The sequence below is a fragment of the Cryptotermes secundus genome, unplaced genomic scaffold, assembly GCF_002891405.2.
Source record: "Cryptotermes secundus unplaced genomic scaffold, Csec_1.0 scaffold139, whole genome shotgun sequence".
Lineage (NCBI taxonomy): Eukaryota > Metazoa > Arthropoda > Insecta > Blattodea > Kalotermitidae > Cryptotermes > Cryptotermes secundus.
In genome coordinates, this window is record NW_019735555.1 from 71,317 (window position 1) to 90,754 (window position 19,438).

The 19,438-nt window shown below is 42.7% G+C and overlaps 1 protein-coding gene across 3 annotated transcripts in view; it reads left to right on the forward strand.

Moving 5' to 3' along the window:
- Positions 1-19,438, forward strand: part of LOC111869530 (very long-chain-fatty-acid--CoA ligase bubblegum) — an 89,547-nt gene that overhangs the window by 41,552 nt on the left and 28,557 nt on the right. Inside the window, exon 2 of one of the 3 annotated variants that reach the window (XM_023861131.2) lies at positions 3,455-3,532. The exons of 1 other annotated variant lie outside the window; for it this stretch is intronic. The gene's annotated coding sequence lies outside the window, so the exon portion shown is untranslated. Of the gene's footprint in view, positions 1-3,454; positions 3,533-14,528; positions 14,620-19,438 lie in introns of those variants that run through there. One more of the 3 variants, XM_023861130.2, reaches the window with a different exon arrangement.

The following is a 19,438-nucleotide window of genomic DNA, read 5'->3' on the forward strand; positions in this document are numbered from 1 at the left end:
GCTGGATGAGACGTGGGCCAAATCGTACGAGCCACAAATGAAACGCCAATCGAACGAATGGCGTCATTACGGGTCACCACGAAAATCAAAAGTTCGTCAGAACCCCAGCAATGTGAAAGTTATGGTGATTCTCGTGTACGGCTGTGATGTTATCCTAACGCATACCGTTCCCCAACAGCAGACCGTCAGTGCGCAGTATTACTGTTCATTTTTGGAACACAACCTGCGACCAGCTTTGAGAAAGAAGCGGCGACACTTTCTGCAGGACCCACTCATCGTTTTGCAGGACAATGCTCGGCCGCATGCAACGCAAGCTGTGGCTGATTTGTTCGCTCGATGGGGCTGGGAAGTGCTGTACCATCCACCATACTCCCCGGACTTAAGCCCTTGTGACTTCCACTTGAATCCTAAGATGAAGGAACCACTTCGTGGCATTCGCTTCAGAACTGTTCCAGAGATTCTTCAGGCAGTAGACCGCTCCATTCGAACTATCAACACAACAGGCGCTGCTAAAGGTATCCTACGACTTCCACATCGCTGGCAACGGGTTGTACACAATGCTGGTGACTACAGTGAAGGACAGTAAAACTTCGAAACATGCATCTATTTTGTATCAGCTGTAAATAAATAGTTGCCACTATTAAAGTTCCAAACCTCGTATATAAAAAAGGAGCCCAAATTAGTGAGATGCCAATTAGTGATATTTCAGTGCGCTATATTAGTACCAACATATAAGCCAACGTGCAATAAATAGTTGCATTTGAGGGCATGAGGTTAAGGTAGGACAGAAAATTGGTCATTCATAATGTATAAGTACTTTTACAGCTTGGCAGTCCTGTCAGTAATACGCTATTTTCTTTACGTACAGATGTGCATCACACGCCTTTGTTCCCTGATATTCTGAGATGATGTGAAGCGGTATTTATTTAGTCTCATGCTTGGCGTGTTTATGTTACTTATGTATCCTAACACTTTTATCACTTCACCTACCATACTGCATCTTTATAAAACACAATCATAAAGTTGCTCCGTGAGATTACAGTAACTCAGCGCGCCGGCAGAACAATGCACTCCTGATTGCAGGTATACTAATTCTGCGATAGATGTGTTTGCCAAATAGACTGTCAGTCATCAATCATCATTTTCATGAAAAATGTATATTTAAAAGAGCTTCTTGAAACCTGAATTTTGTGTTTTATATTCCCCGTCCCCGCTGGCCTATTAGATTTTAGCGGCGTTGTGATTAGATTGCGAGTAAGCGGGGCCCCTAGTACTTACACATATTCTCCAATGGCAAAAATAAAGCTAAGAAAGGCCAATAGTCCGTTAAGTTGAAGATACAAATTATTTCTACTAAACTGTTCATATCGGTTATACTCAAGAATAATTATCATTATATTTCATAGAACATTCACCATATAGAAATATATTCTTACGTTGTGCAAAGAATAAAGGAAGAAGACTTTTTCCTGTAGACAGAAATCAGGACTCTTCAGTTATTGAACAGTCTCTTCTAGAGGTGAAATTCTAAACTTGTATTCGAGAGGTTCTCGAATCGAATCTGAGTCAGAACAAGGCTATCCTGACAGAGGCTCTTCGTGGTTTTCGCAGTCCCTCCAGGCAAATGCCAGGATAATACCTCGAGCAGGCAATTTCTTGTAAATAGTTTTTCAAATTTGCCATTCATCTACCATCCTATAATCCGACGCTGTTTCGTCTCGACCCTGAAAGCACCGTTAAACAATGTGCGGGAAAAAGTTCTCCTCCGCTGCTGGTAGTGGCCCATCGTGTTGATATTCTTTCCTTTGAGATACGCCTTCCATTACTGGCTCTTATGAGTGCAGGAACAATGATGTATCCTTATTCCGTACGTATATGATTATATAAGAAAATTATGCAGGCAACAAGCGGAAGTCATACAAAATCATGATAACGAAAACGTTCGCAATATTGGACAAGGAGAAGCCCGACACAGAAAGTATAAGATGCTTAAACCTGGCGGCGGTCAGGCATACCACCGTTCAAGTGATTAGACTACTGTGGTAGCGAATACTGCCAGAAATAGGGCAAAATCTGCTGTACTGAGCCTGGACTGACAGAGGCCTTGTATATATTGTACACAGAATTAGAAAGTGAGATTAAATTTGTAAATATATGTAAATACTGACAGTGGACTTACTAATACAAGCTATGGCTGACAAATGACAGACCCGACCTCTCGTCAGAGAGGGCGCTCCAAATGGACAGGACAGTAACTTTCATATAAGAAGACAGACAGACTGACCGGCCGTCAGTCGCAATGCGACTTGGACTTAGTTGTAAGTTAGTATACACTTGACGAAAGGTCAAGCGTATTCATAAGAGACAAACCCATCTTCTCGTCAGAGAGGATGTTACATAACGACTATTACCGCAAGATTTCAGTTGGAAAAAAATCTCTGGTCGTGGATCTCAAGGGGCCTGACGCCAAGACGAACTGATTGGCGGTAAACTGCCAGTCGTAANGGGGACACATGGACACACAGACAGCAAGGAGAGCTCGTAAGTCCCCCTTTTTAAATATGGAAAGTAGTCTAAAAATAGAACCACAACGTTTCGGGAATCAGATCTGACCCCATCCTCAGGTAATATTTACTTGGGTCCGATATAAAGAGTTAATATCAACAATCAAACAATAAGAGTCTTATGGAATCAGACTACAGAAGCCACCCATAACAGGCTTTGTCACTGCGAGATAATAATGAAATAATATTTAAAAATTTGTTTTCCAAAACATGTCATAATTTTAATTGCATATTTTATTGTTATCTCTCAGTGGTAAAACACGATATAAGTGGTTTATATATTGTTTCTTTTTATTTCCATTGTCCAGTGACTGAGCTTAGCTCTACCCTTCACGTGATTACGGGAGCACCTCAGCGTCTCGAAGTGTTTTTCATATTTCTGCAATATACTCTTAGTAATAAGAATCGATTTATTTCGTGTGGGTGTGAAACTTGGTCTTTAGCTCTGAGGGAGATGGCTGAGAAAGTATGCAGATTACATTGATCCAAATAAGAAGAAGAGGAGAGTGGAGAAAACTGCATAATGAGGAGCTCCATAATTTGCACTCTTCAGTAAATAATCCCGCTCCTGTTCTGAACCTTACCGCCATCTTTGAGCCGATTGTCTAGATAATGTGGGACCCTCAACGTCTCACAACCCTATGGGCCTCCACGGCCTGTTACAGGAATAGCTTTACTTTACTTTACTTTACTTTACTTTACTCCTGTTCTGAACGGTATCGCAGGTTCGATTGGTGGAAAATTAGGAAATAATATGCACAGGAAAACTGCTTGTGGTACCACCTGCTCAGAATCTGTATTAGTGCAGAATGTCCTGCATGCCAATTCCTAAATGTTGTCTACTCGCGCATTCCCAATCTGACTGCAGTTACGTAACGCCTCTGTTGCAGTGCCTGCAAGTATAACCAAACGTCTGAATCACGAGCAGAAAGTTACCCAGGAAGAAGAACTTAAAGAAGAATTCATAAGTATGTTCTTTGTGATTTTGTACAGCTCATATGTCTTTCTGATCGTTTGGGTGGTTTCGTGTCAAAGCGGGAAAACTTATGTACTGGTGCCTTCTCAAATTTGTTTGCGTTTTAGTATACTTGTTGGGCATCTGGAGGAAATAATCTTTGTTAAATTTGAGCCCCTGAGGTCTAATATTTTTTATGATATTGTCACGTGTATCAGTGTCTAAAGACGGGGTTCGGATTGGTAATTGGATTTATTAACCACCTACAGGTCATAACTACAATTAATTGCAACACTTACAAGATTACTGTAATTATAGCACATAAAGTATCCTATATTTGCTTACACTAGTCGTTGATAGGTAACAGATCTAAACAATGGATATTGCTCTGCAAAGTTTTCCCTATCCGTTCTCTGGCAACGGATTTTAACACAGGAACTATGATGTTACACTCCAGATATCGCTGCATTACAGCACACATGAAGTCTTCAAATCACACGTCAAAGTCTTCACAGGCCGACTTCTGATCATCTTCTACTACGAACTTCTCATGGCTATCTCCTACCGAGGACTGACTCGTAGTCAAAGTCATATTGCAACAGACGGTCATTCAGTCAGTAAGTCTTGGTGTCGAGCCCCAGTTATTACTTTTTGACAGTTTCGGTCTTGTTTTTGTGGGGCGCCCTCTCTGACGAGAGGACGGGTCTGTCTTTTGTATATGCTTCTGGTCCTTGCCAGCGTAGTCTTTCTCGGGTCCGAGTCCCTTAGGATTCGCGACTATGTTTTACTGTCTCAGATTTGAGACTTCCCTTTTCGTCGCCTCATACGACTCGGAGGGTCACGGTGGAGGGACGCCGATTGTGTTCAAGATAACTTTTCTGCACGGACCCCACAGAAAGCACCGTATTTTATTAAGAATGCGTGTTTACAGCTTCATTGCCTGGCAATAGACGTCCAATTCTTCATTGCATTTGCTTGACGCAGACCGCATAGAATACACAGTTTCCCCAATATTGTTGACACGTTCTTAAGTGGGGGTGTTTACCGACCGTCGCATAGAAAAGGCAGTTCTTCTATTATTGCCTATATTCGTTTCCTCCTTTATTATTGGAACGGCCATATGTCACAATATTCAGCGCAAAATTTATCTCAATATCGTAGATTTTCGATAGAAATCTTTCTGAAACCCCTTCTGATGAAAAGACCAACGATACCTCGGTTTAAAGCTGATTTTGCGCCCTTTATAATGGTGGGTGTTGCATGTTATTATTTCACATACAATTGGAGACATGATTTTTTTTTCTGAATTTCATCTCCTTTTCCCCCACTGCACACAATGACTAAAATATGAGAGTATACCTTGTTTCCAAGCTACGTAATAAGTCACTGATATGTTGGGATTTTGGACTTTATCCATCGTCCTGGTTTTTAAGATAACAAATAAAAACACGACGTTTCGGAAACTGGATCTGTTTCCGTCCTCAGGTGAAGGAAAACACCTATTTAGTTGGGTCCCTTAGAAAGAGCTAGCCTCAATCACTGGTCCAGTGATTGAGTTTCCGAAACGTCGTGTTTTTATTTGTTATCTTAAAAACCAGGACGATGGATAAAGTCCAAAATCCCAACATATCAGTGTGTTATACACCATCGTCAGAATCCTATAGTAACTACTTACGTAATAAGTGTCGAAACGGATTAAATCCCAAACGCCTCCTGTGTAGCGAAGCAAGAACAAGTCCTGCTGGCACGAGCCTAGCAGAGAAGCACGTGTTGGTTTATCGGGTTGCGTGGGCAGCCTTATCACTTGCAGCACCTTTTCGGCGCAAGGAAAACTCTCGGATTCACAAACACTTCCTTATGTGTTCCTCTGCAATGCGAATGACATAATAATACTAGTTATATTTATATAGTTATATATAAAGTTATATTTAGTGAGTGTTGAATCCATGAAGAAAACACTGCAAAATTGTTGTCAATTAATATTATTTTATTTAATACACATTTAATGCGTTTTCATGATTAAATACTTTGTTGCATTTATTTTGAAAGAGATTAAAAAGTTTTATGCCGTTGTTTATGTGTAAATGACAAAACGATGTATTGTCCACTGTTGTTCCAACGGATTCTATGGACAACTTAGACAAGGAACGCAAAATTTTCTTAAGAAACCTGTTATAAATAGCTCTCCTAGTCTTAAATTTCCATTAATTCCATTTTTAATGAAATTCTGCTGCATGGCTATAAAATATATTTTTTTTCATTGCAAAATTTTCTAGAAAATATGTCTATAAATTCGTCTGTTTTGTTAATGTTTTCCAAAGCATTTTTATCAACAGCTCCCCACTGTGCGTACTGTTCGTTATCCACCTCGGCCTCTTCAATGTCAATTGGTTTCATAGTTCCGACGCCCCAGGGTCCAAAGCACACAGATGAAAACAACAAGACGGTTGTGTGGCATTACACACGATTTTTGCAACACAGTCACTGTAGACCTGTGTCGGTAGATTCTGATTCGTAGTTAACACTGCAATATTCACGCCATCAGCCACGAGACTAATATTCTGAAGTGTCAACACACACACAGACAGAATGTTTACCAGCAGAACTCGCTAAACCAGAACGTTGTGGTCTGAAATCTGCAAATTTAGAGAAGCGTAGTTAAATACAAAGATATTTGTCTTTGAAATTTTGATATAGATCCATAGGATTGAACATCACTAGTTTCTTTTGCACGTGCTACTTGTTTCCATTATTTATGCCTGTCACAAAACCTTTCTTCCTAGGCATAGTTCAGCTTATTCATACGATTCATAAAATTTCGTGATTAACTTCACCGTTGCCCCTGGCAGACATTTTAGAAGCTGAAATAGGGATATGACACGAGCCAAAGACGTGTGCAACCGTTATAAAGGGGTGAAATCAGCTCTAAATCCAGTCCTTGTTCAGCTTTCTACCAGAAGGGGTTCCAGAAATACCACCATCGAAATGAGCGATTTATTAAAAGAAATGATAAATTTGGCGCTGAATATCGTAGAAAATATTAGGCCAAGGGGGGCTCAAACTTCGTAAAGGTTGAAGAAAGCAGTCTTCTGGGATTTGGCACCGTGTATATGTGGTGTTAACCGACGTTTCGGAGGAACGTATCGCCTCCATCTTCAGGGTAGAAGAAAAAGTATAAGAAATCTGCAAGCGACAAGACCGTGAGAACGGTAAAAGCTTTTACCACCGCCGTGAAAGCCTCAAATCTTACATTCGTAAAGGTTGTTTCCTCCAGGTGCCCAGTCAAGTAAATGAAACGTTAAAAAAATAATAACCGGTTTTTCCTGTCCGATTTGACATGGAATTGCCCATTTATTACAAATTCAACTCTATTTTAAATACTCGTACGAGTACATTATGCATTAATTACTTTCCTTATACAGTAAACCCTCGCTAATCCGGTTACATTTAATCCGGATTGAAATATGAAAAACGAAAAAAATCTTGCCCACAACTGCGTACATACTCTAAAAGACACGTGGAATTTAGGGGCAGGAGGACTTTCAGACGGTGTTGAGGGCAGCTGGAGAAACTGAAGCCAAGACTTAGATCCCGACCGCTTGCTTCCTTCTGCATCCTTTCGAATTCACCATTCACTACCATCCCGTAATTCGATTCTGTTGTGGCCTGAGATGCTGTCAGCTTTGTAGAGTAAACTACATACGAGAAGTTCTGTGAAGAACTATTCCATTTTGAGTTTCGGGTAAATTGCTAATGGCATTCACAAGTACAGTTATTCTTGTTTCCAAGTCCACGCAGAACCCAGAACCATATTTTTCTGTCTCACCCCTCTGAGTTGTGACACTTTTCCACTCCATCCAGTACATTCCTCCTGGGCCTCGCCAGCACAATCATCCTTGTTCTCGGGCCAAGATGGAATCTATGAACTAATTTTGTTCCAAGACCGTTTATGTGTTTGGAAATTGAGTCCCTTCTTTGAGAAGAGCAGGGAGCAGGGCGGCCGGCGCCTAAGGCTGACAACCGCACCGCCATCTCTGAGCCGATTGTCTAGAAAATGTGGGGACCCCAACATCTCACAACCCTATGAGCCTCCACGGCCTGTTACAGGGATAGCTTTACTTTTTTTTTTACTTTACGGGTCGCACAGAAAACACCACGACCAACAGTTCTTCTGTTGTTGCCTAGGGAGACTGTTTACCGAGCCGAAGCCTAGCAACTTTACGGGGGGATACAGAGAGACTCAGCCAGTAACGTGATTTCATAAGCCTTCTTTAATTTTATTCTAAATAAGTAAAGTAGGCTAGAAATGCAGAATTGTTTTTGTGGCGAATTATTTGTTTGTGAAGAATGATGATATCGATTTGAGCTCCATGTAAATGAGGGATTATACGTACATTTGCATAAGTATCTACATCCTGACTATAACTACCGCTTCAAAAGTGCCATCTGTTTTTAGCCCAGCTTTCATGTTTTATAAAGAAATATGAATTTATGGTGTACTCACAGGGCCTTTGTATATGTGTCCTCACTAATACCTAATATTACCCTGACATTTGCTAACACTGTGTGAACAACATGCCACCAGTGTTCACCGCCACTTCATAATTGCTTACCATCGATTATATGGGATGATGGCCACTCGACTTTGAGCAATAAGATAGGGTTCTCATAATTTTCGATGTAGTGTATCATCGGATTATAGGCCTGTGCTGTTTTCACTGTAGCCGTTCTCAAGATTCCAACTGACGCAACAGAGAAAAAGAGCTCAAGTTTTTTTCTTTCGTTTCATTGCTTAAAGCTTAATATGCTTACCACAATTTGAGCAGGTGTTCCTCGAGTTCTTTCCAGTATTTCTTGTCTTTGTTTACATAATTACACTATAACACTCGTGTAAATTTCCGTGGCGCTTGATGGTAGGTTGACTCGGAATGGTGAAGCAAGCAGCAAGAATTGCTGGTGTAAGATTTTGCCATACTACTGTAACATTTGCTTGGATGGGCTCTGGAAACCATGAAAAACCTGCAAGTACAATTTGGTCGGTGCAGAGAGCTACCAGAATATGAAACATGAACACATCCATTTCGAAAAGTTGATATTCGGCTTCTGCTAACAAGAGAAACTTGTACTGATGGAAAAGTATGTTTTCCAAATGCATTTTTAGCCGATATGAATTCATGTATGTCATAGATATTCCTTTTTAACAGGTGTAAATGTATTTAGTTCGTTTATTTCGTGTTGTCCATATTGTGGTAGAAATGAGCATTAACTGCCGCATTTTGATGAAACCCATTATAAACGAACCGGTTTATTATTTAGCTTGTATTTCGTTAAACATTCACCACACAAGAATTTCGTACTGAGCTCGTAAAGTAATGGTTACAATGCATCGACATTTGGCTCTACAGCCCTCTGTTGGACCTCTGTCACCTTTTCAGCGTCTTCATCTTGTACAGTGACAAGGACTCCTTACACCAGGGGATCAGACCGTCGCAAGGCCACCACCTGCACACAGGACAGCATAATCACAGAAAAAAACGCACACAGACATCCATGCCTCAAATGGGATTCGAACCCACGATCCCAGTGTTCGAGCGAGAGAAGACAGTTCTTGCCTCAGACCTTACGGCCGCTGTGCCCAGCTCATTGCATCGACATAGAAGAGAAAATTAAATTCGCCTTTGGTATAGATTTCCAGAATCAAATTTCATTCTAACCGTTCACACTTTTCGTAGATGAAATATGCTGATGGACAGACGCAACTCCCCCCCCCACCACCCATCATGTGTTTATTTTATCTACTTCATGCAAATAGCGCATTAGAGAAGCATTCATACTTTCAAAGGTCTTGAGTAACAACTTAAATGATTGTTCTTGGACAGATACAGACTGCTAAAACGAAATCCTTACGGAGTGTAATTGGGGAAACCAAAACTTAGGAATTGCCTACAACCATTCTCTTATCGCGCTGGGAATGTACTCGTATATGGATTTATTAATATTTCTTTCCAAGTAAACTGTAAAATTCTTATAGGAAAGACTGTCTTAAACTTTTAACATGTCTGTAGTGTTACTCAGTACAAAATTGTTGATTACGTTGCATATCGAACATTCAGTCTGTATGACGTACATTACTTACACCTTACTGTTCTAGGTTGTATTCCAGAGACTCTGGTTCGAATATTCTTGTATTCATAAGTGTGGCTCGTTGCAAGATTCGTATCTGAGCTGGATGCCAACTTTAGCGGATAGAGGGTGTCGCCTGGTCAGCGCAACGAATCCCCACGGCCGTTAATTTCGGTTTTCTAGACCAGAGCCTCTATTTCCTTGAAATAGCTCCTCAATTATCCTCACGAGGCTGAGGGAACCCCGTTCCAGACCCACTGCTTCTCAGAAAATCTGGTATCGCCGGGAATTGAACCCGGACCTCTGGATCTGTAGCCAGGATCTCTGACCACTATACTTTCACCGACAAGCGGCGGTCGCTCGGTCGCTATTGTTCGCTTGCGGACTAGAACCAAAGAGTTTTCTTTTTTAATCTGAGCTGGGTGAACATAGTTAAATGTCATAGCTCGTTGCTTAAGCACTTAAGTCTCATGACGATGGGGCGATGAAAACTAACCAGTATTTAATATCAGAATAGGGCCGCGCCATAGCTCAAGCGGTTAGTCGCTGCTTTCCCACCGCGGCGGCCCGGGTTCGATCCCGGGTCTGGTCAAGTGGGATTTGTGGTGGACAAAGTGGCGCTGGGGCAGGTTTTCTCTGAGTACTTCGGTTTCCCCTGCCAATCTTCATTCCACCAGTTGCTCCACAATCACCCTCACCTATCATCTGGGGCTGGTACAATAGGCCAGAAGTGGCCGCAGCACAAGGGACTTAGTCCCACCCCACTAGCAACAAAAAAAAAAGAAAGAAGAGAGATAGGAAAGGAAAGCTGAAGTGAACATACTCGCCCTAAACTATAGAGGTCTCTCAACTAGGATGCTTTTCTTACTACTGGCTACTTTGTATAGCAGTGCTCGAACATCCAGCTGTAGATGTGCTAAATTTAGCTTCGTTTTGGCCAGTGGATTCCTTTAGGGAGTTGTATACTCTTTACTTCAACACAACTGATTGTTCGGACAGGACGTGTACTAGCGAGCTGCATGGTGTAGCGGTAACGCTACACTCGTGGGGTAAAGGATAAGAAGGGTAAAGTTGTCCCTGTGCTTAACTAACTAAGCACTATGCCATGAAGACGTATGAGGAAGTGGATGTATAGCTCCATATTTTCTTGACTTCGGCACCAGCTGGAGTTGAGTGCCGCTTTGCCTCCGGTGGAAGAACCCCCGGCATCCATTAGATAGGAAGTTGGGTGGACCCCAGAGCCGGTCTGGACAACACGGAGAAGTGAAAATTATTGCCCTCATCGGGGCTCTAACTCCAACCCCTTATCCAGCCTGTAGACAGTCGCTATACCGGCTCTTACTCGGTCAAATCTCGGTCAGAAAACCGGCTGCCTTGACTTGATATTTTTCTTGGTTTTCCTCTGTCCTTTCAGGCAAATTCCGTAATAGTACCTCGAATTCCTCATAGTGCCATCCGATGCTGTACTGTCTAGATCTGATTGCGCTGTAGAATAAACAACAAAAGAATGCCATGTACTGGGGACCTTGAAATTGGCAGTTTTACTGACAGGCAGTAGCAGCAATCGACTACACTGGATTGCACCAATCGATCAGTCGTTAGCCGTGAGCTTGGAAGCAGAGAAATATCCACTCTTAGAAGCCGCTACCCAGGAACGACTAGTGAAGACATAGCAGACTGAAAAGACTTTGTGGGTGCTATAGTTACTTGCAGAGTGCGTAAATTAGTGACAGTGATGTAATCATTAGCCGCTCAAGGTAGCCGAGCGGTCTGAGGCACGTACTGTCTTCGATCGCTCGGAAGCCGGGATCAGTGGTTCGAATCCCGTGCAAGGCATTGGTGTTTGGTGTGTGTTATGTGTTTATTCTGTGTTGTCCTGTGTTTAGGTATAGGCCTTGCGACTGGATGATCACTCATCTAAGGAATCCCACCGTCTGTAAAATGATCTATCAAATATAGCCAATTTGACTGCGATTCTTTCCACCAGATGTCCAAGTAAATTTACGAATTTTACAATGTGGGAACATCGTACTTTCGACCATCAGATTTTTGGATGTGACAGAGTTTACTGTAGCGTGTAGACTCGTTACTAGGCAACGACCGCGTAACAAACAGCGAAATAATGTCCGTTTCTAGACAGCAGATTCTTAACAATCAGCAATTAAACTACAACAATGAACGATGTTTTCTACGCAGTCTGTGCCAATGGGATATAAAAGGGACAAGTTTAGGATTTAGTCAGTCTGTCAAGAGAAGACTAGGAGGTAGGTGTGTGATGGTCGCTAGCCTGGGAGTTAGAGAACTGCAGTTCAGTCCTCGAGAGCCGTTGCTGTGAGAAGCTGGTAGCTGAAGCGCGGGGATATTTCGGGAACACAGAGTAAGGGGAAGGTTCGCCATTGAAAGCCGTTACCAGGCAACGGCTAGTGGAGACTGTAATAGACTGAGGACACTAGCCTGTGTGTGACAGTGACCTGCAAAGTGTAGTAATGAATTGTGTTTATAAGTGGTGAATAAATCGAATCACCATTCCAAACCCCCTCTATAGTCGCACTCCTTCACGTGACAATACTAACTCGATTATCGTTAGTAATTTCGTGTAAACTGTCATTCCCAATGGTTGGTTTGAAAATGTCTTCCCTACATTCTTTGGGATTGAAATCTCGTAACAAAATTAGCATAAGGTATTTAGGGAATTCATCGTAGCTTCGTAGAAGCTGTCCTTCATAGCATCAATTTTACCCTCTGTTGGGGATGAATATTCAGAACGATGATATCACACCAGCGACCTTTTAGTATTATGTTTGACATCCTATCACTAACCCTCAACTGCAGCGGCACGCGGTAGCGTAGTTGGTTGAGGCACTGTGCTACAAGCCGGAAGATCGCGGAATCGAATCCCGATGAGGTGGATTTTTTCAATTTACCTAATTCTTCCAGCCGCGGTATGGCCCTGGAGTCGACTCAGCCTCTAACAGAAATGAATACCGGGAATATTCTTGGGGGTAAAGGGCGGCCGGCGCATAAATCTGACAACCTTATCGCCATGTAGGAGCCGATTATCTAGAAAATGTGGGAACCTCAACATCTCACAATCCTATGGGCCTCCACGGCCTGTTACAAGGATACCTTTACTTTACTTTACTTTACCCTCTCAACTGCTAATATGATCATCTTATGTACGAAAGACGCTGTACTGAAATCACGATCCTCATTCTGCTGTCCATAGGAAAATGTACATTCGCTTGCTGGTTCGGTACCACCGTTGTCTCATCTGACATCTTGTACTCCCAGAAAATGTGATATATATATTTTTCGGCCGACTTCATGTAGTTAAAAAATAAGAGTAGGCTTTAAATCATCTTGCTCTCTGTGCCCCCACTCCAACAAAGCCGGAATAGTAGAGCCAGAAGAGGTGGTCGTTGCTTGACAACGGTTAGGTAAACACCTTTCCACGGCAAGGAGTACACACGCAACAGTAGAAGAACTGTTGAACGCGGTTCTTCAATGCGTTCCATGTCAGATGAGATTTACAGTGTGTAGTGAAAGGAGAGTGGGCGATTAGTTCGTCCCAGAACTTCTTGTTCTGTTTCATATTCGTATAACAGCAATGATCATGTTTTTCTCCCATGTGGAGGCGGAGTTGAATACCTCCACCCTGACCCTGCGAGTCGTAGGAGGCGACGAAAAGGGAAGTCTCAAATCTGAGACAGTGAAATATGGTGGCGAGTCCCAAGGGACTCAGACCCTAGAAAGATTTCACTGGCAAGGGCCAGCAGCATATACAAGAGGCAGACCCGTCCTCTCGTCAGAGAGGGCGCCCCACAAAAACAAGACCGTAAAAGTAAAACAGTAATAAATATCTGGTCCTGAGCACCAGATAGGGCTCGACACCAAGACTTACTTACTGACTGACTGACTGACTGACTGACTGTCAGTCGCAATGTGACTTGGACTTGGATTCTTTGACATTGTAGTGAGAGTTGTTAACACAAATGACCGACTGTGAAACGATTTGTTCAACATTTTGTGTTACGTTGAATTGTAGTTACGTCGATGAGTAATAAAGTGAAGTCGCAAGAATACGCCTCGAGGTGTTAATTCACGACATATGTATTGAAGAGCTCAGGTTCAGATCTCGGTTCGGAGACGCTATCTAGACAGGCTCTTCATGGCTTCTTGAGTCTCCAGACAAATGCTGAAATGTTACCTCAAGTTACTTATCGACCACTGCCTCCTGCATAATTTGGATTCATTATTCACTAATTTTCCTATTATTCGATCTGCCTAGTCTGAACTACTGAACCATCAGTAATAAACAAATGAAATGGCGAACAGGCTGGTGTATGGATAACGTTCAAGAGTTGTATTCGGGAGGTACTCCAGTTTCGAATCTCGGCAAAGACACTAGCGCTCCTGACTGAGATTTTTCCTGGGGATTGCCGGAAATGTACCTCCATTAGGCCCGCTTCCTTCAAATCTTTTCCAATTCATCATTGATCACTCCTCCTACCATCCGACGCTATATAGTTTAGATACTGATCGTGCCGTTAAACAACCACAAATGCAAATAAAATTGAAAGGAACCCAAATGCGGCCCCGGGGCGTGAAGCTGGACACTCACCTCCATCTAGTGCTGAGCTCAAGAAAACGTGGTCTATACATCCACTACCCTGTACGCCTTCATGGGGTAGTATCTAATTAGTTAAGCACGGGGATAACTTTACCGAAGTTCTGCAGACGTTAATGTGGGTGTCGACTCGCTGTCATCGCGAGAGTGCATTGTGACGTCATCAGTCACGTGTGATGCGTCACATGACAACACGCCACCATCATGTGAAGTACGTCATGCCACCATGCCGCTTGAATGACACGAATAGTAAGGCGGCAGTAGTGATCGTGGAGCGACGTGTTGCAGTGTTAGTGGCTACCTGTCAGACGCAGAGTGATTCGTATCCAGTGAAGTTTGCACAATTTAGTGTAAGTCACTGTTACTGAAGCTGTGTACATGTGCCCAAAGCATCTTGCCAGGGTTGCAGAGCCTTAATTCGTACTTTTCAGCATTCCGATTGAAAACTCTTACATGTGAATGATATTCATATTTTGAATCGTCTCAGAATAATCTTGTATATGAAATACATACCAAGGTGATCACTGTTTAAACAGCGTGTAACTCACACGTGCGGCGGACAATCTCTGGGCACGGGTTCCGCGTACCAAAACAAGAAAAAATGTCCATATCAACACGTGTCCGGAAACATTTAATTTGTGAGCTGTTATAAATGTATTCTTCCAGTAGGGCACGCGGGAACGCAGTTGAGGCACTATGCTACAAGCCGGAAGGTCGCGGATTCGAGTCCCGATGAGGTGGATTTTTTTACGATTACCAAATCTTTCCGGCCTCACTGTGGCCCTGGGGTCGACTCAGCCTCTAACAGAAGTGAGTACCAGGAACCTTCCTGGGGGTAAAAAGAGACCGGCGCGTAAGGCTGACAACCTTACCGCCATCTGTGAGCCAATTGTCTAGAAAATGTGGGAGCCTTGACATCTCACAACCCTATGTGCTTTCACGGCCTGTTACAGGGATAGTTTTTTTTTTTATCCAGCTATAAGTGCTCAAAGTGCACGAAGTGCTTTGCATTACAGTCAAGGCATTCCTCAACTCGGCTCATCATGCACTGCCGCCTCCGTCGCGTCCGTACAAATATGCCGGGGCAGTTGCAGATGGTCTGGCAAGCATTTAACAATGCGATGGTGAAGTGCCTCTTCGTTGTCAACAGGAGCTGCATACATAAGGGTTTTTAGGTGTCGTCACAGGTAAAAGTCCAGAGGATTCAAATCTGGCGTGGAGTGTGGAGGCCATGCTCATGGTAGGTGTTGTTGAGAACATATCGCACGGCAGGGCTGAAATGTGCCGGAACACCATACTGCACGTACCACATTCGAACCCCGACTGCCAGTGGTACATGCAGTATATTCTGTGATGCCTGTCAGACTATCCGAAACTGTCCCGGCTTCTTTGAGCGGATGCGGCGGTCCATTGTTAAACTTGTCGAGACGTGCATTAAATCTCATGGAGGAAATTTTGAGCACTTATAGCTGAAAGAGTACATTTATAATAACTGACAAATTAAATGTTTCCGGACATATGTTGATATGGACATTTTTCCTTGTTTTGATATGTGGAACTCGTGCCGAAAATTAATCTGCAACTTTCAGTTACACTCTGCATGTAGGCCCTGTTATAAGAACACTGTTCATTATGCTGTGCGTTTTCCAAGTTCCTTTGTGGTCCAAGCACAAAAGTTTGACAGCCTTTGGTGTAAGTATTAGAACTTGTCGTGTGTAGCTACACTGGTAAGTTCACAAGCACGGTTATCATACTACACTCGGCGTAACATTCTTTTTTCTGTCGAGAAGAAGTAGAACGGCGTGTGTCGATAACAACGTGATATATTTCCGAGGAGTCTCCTTCAAGTTTATTGCTTTCTACCCCGGTAGAAGAGTGCTATTATAGCAGGAGTTGCATAAACAGAGTGTGATGTTGGGAAACTCTAAAACTCTGTGCAATATTTCTTAACATTCTTTTAGTTTTTTTTTTTGTTGCTAGTGGGGTGGAACTAAGTCCCTTGTACTGCGGCAACTTCTGTCCTATTGTACCAGCACCAGATGATAGGTGAGGGTGATTGTGGAGCAACTGGTGGAATGAAGATTGGCAGGGGAAACCGAAGTACTCGGAGAAAACCTGCCCCAGCGCCACTTTGTCCACCACAAATCCCACTTAGACCCAGGATCGAACCCGGGCCGCCGCGGTGGGAAGCCAGCGGCTAACCGCTTGAGCTATGGCTCGGCCTTCTTTTAGTTTTAGTTCCCAGCCCAACCGTCATTTTGGAGAACCGCCTGTTTTTGTTACATTTTTTGCACAGCATCCATCGCCCTGTTTTTATTTAAAAACCCATTTCGGAGGCTGGAATCTGTCTCCGTCTTCAGGTAAAATCTACTTAGTTGGGCCCAATCGATGCAGCTAGTCCCTATCCTCCTATCTCCGGAGACAGAATCCACTCTCCGAAACGTTGCGTTTTAAAATAAAAACGGCGGTGTTTTAAATAAAAGTAGGACGGTGGATAATGTCCAGAAACATAACATTTGTATTAATGTGCCATCGTCGCTCGGTTGTATTCTCCTCTTCATGGCTATCCACGACTGCTTATTAAATATATTTGCAACTTCCGTCCTTGTCTGTGGGCCATCCTCATCATCACGACACGTTTTGCCATGGTGACGGGGACCCACTCAGCATGACGTAGGATCAAAGTAATGAACCTTTGGGTTCCATAACGGTCGGGAAATTTCTTGAGTAGCTGAGCGACCATCAGCTTCTCAAGCAGGACTTTTCTCCATGGAGTTAGATACCCCAAAAGTTTTAATTTTCTCTTGCCAGCGCGTCCAGAACGGCTATGAGCCAAGCAGCTCATCCAGAGGTACCCTCGGTTCAAAGCTGACCATTCATTTGGTTAGTGCTCTTTAATTTTTATAGCTTTACATCCACGTCCCCTATAGGTCTTCATGACATGGGCGAGGGACAGCCTTAGCCCTTATCATTTGGTCGTATGACCATATACTATATAATATGGCACAACGGTAACGCGTCCGACTTCTATTCGAGGGGAACCCTGTTCGAATTTCAGCCATAACATCACTAAATACACTACGAAGAAACCGCACTTCTGTGGTATTCAGTTAGTGCAGCATCGTTATAGACTAATGAACCACTAAATTTGTGCAAGTAGAATTCACTGGTTCAACATGTTCACCTTCCACTCCCATAATCTACCCCAAAAATTACGTCTTAATGTTATCCTTCCATCATCTTGGTCTTATTAGTGGCTGCTTTTCAAATGGTTCCAGCACAAAAGTCTGCATGAATGTTTTTATCCCCTCTAGAACTTGATATTGTTATTCTTAAACACTAAGTAACCTGTAATAAATCAGTAAATTCCTTGTTGTATGATATCGAAAATTCCTTACACACTATCCCTCACGGACACAAATAGTCTCCCAATAATTTTGTTTACAGACACTTAAACTGTATTAATTTTGTTATTTAAATTCCGTCTTTTTCTGGAGCTTTCGTTAATGTTCGGTTGTGTGACCTCTACTGTCACGTTACATTCATTCAGTTGTTCACAGCATGTTTCGGCCTCACACGGCCATAACCAGGTGCATTAAATATACTGTCACATGTTAGTGACCAGACGAGGGGTTTCGATTGGTTATTGGAGTTATTGAACACTTATAACTATTAAATACAAATAATTACAACTCTGTTACTAATTTACACACTCTGCATATCATTACTACAAACATTAAGGGTTCTATGTCTTCACAAGGCGTTGCTTGGTAACGGCTCCAAACAATGCAGATTCGTCCGCTTTCGTGCTCACGTCGTTGCCGGCTTGCTACCGTCAGTCATATAAATTACTGCTGGCTTTCGCCAGCAGAGTGATTCTTCGTTCCGGGTCTCACAGGACTCATGACCATATTGTACTCTCTCACGACTCTGGGAATGGTGCCACTGACTGACTTAAAGAGTCAGATTTACTTTACGACTGACCGTTTACCTCCAATCAGTTCGCCTTCTTGTCAAGCCTTTTGAGGCTCACGACCAGTCTTTCTCTTTTTTGCAACTGAATCCTTGCGGTTGTAGACCGTGCGTAACATACCGCTAGGCCTTTGTCAAGTGTGCATATGGCACATAGCATATAGCATATAGAGTAATATTGAAAAGTCTTCCTTTTACAATAGATACAGGTCCTCTGTCAGTCCAGGCTTTGCAAAGCAGATCATGCCTGTCTTATGACACAGTGGCAGATTATTCACTTGAACGGTCTAAGCTTGACCGCCGCCAAGTTTAAGCTTCTTATATTTTCTTTGTCGGGGCACGCGGTAGCATAGTTGGTTGAGGGGCTATGCTACAAGCCTGAAGGTCGCGGGTTCAAGTCATTGGATTTTCTTCAATTGACCTAATCCTTCCAGCCGCACTATGGCCCTGGGTTTCAATCAGCCTCTAACAGAAATGAGTACCAGGAATTAATTAAATAATTTTTCTTGGGAGTAAAGCACGGCCGACGCGTAAGGCTGGCAACCTTACCGCCATCTTTGAGCCGATTGTCTAGATCAAGGGTCTCCAAACTACGGCCCGCGAAAGAATTGTGCAGAAATACGCCATATGAACTAATTTTCCAATGAGTACTGGTAAAAAAAATACTTGCTCATAGATTTCAAATTCATTAATTATATATAATTAATAAATATATTGATATTCCATATTGTGTTAATATTGTTCACAATTTTACTAATTCTGGACCGTATACTGCGCGGTATTTCTTCGTACTTGTTCGTCCTCGATCGGCAGTCACTTCGTGGCAATGTAGGTAGCGCGAGCAGTTCGTTACTAGCCGTCTTGTGCACAAGACTCCTTGCAGTGGTGCAGTGTAACTAACAGATCATCACCACCGCCGGTGTCGTACTTATTACCATTTTTGTGTTAAAGGCAACTTATGCCCAGTTTTCCTCTAACTGTTCCAAGAACTGATAGCGAGGAATGTTGATAAGGCTACCGGAATTTTAGTCCATTCTACGACCGCCGGCTTGTAAATTTATCTACATTTTTGGGACGACATATCTGTGTAAACAAACTTTTTCCCAGATGAAGTACATCAAGTCGAAATACAGGGCAAATTTATCCGATGAACATTTAAAGTCGCTACTTGTGATTAGCGTTTCAAAATTTGAACCT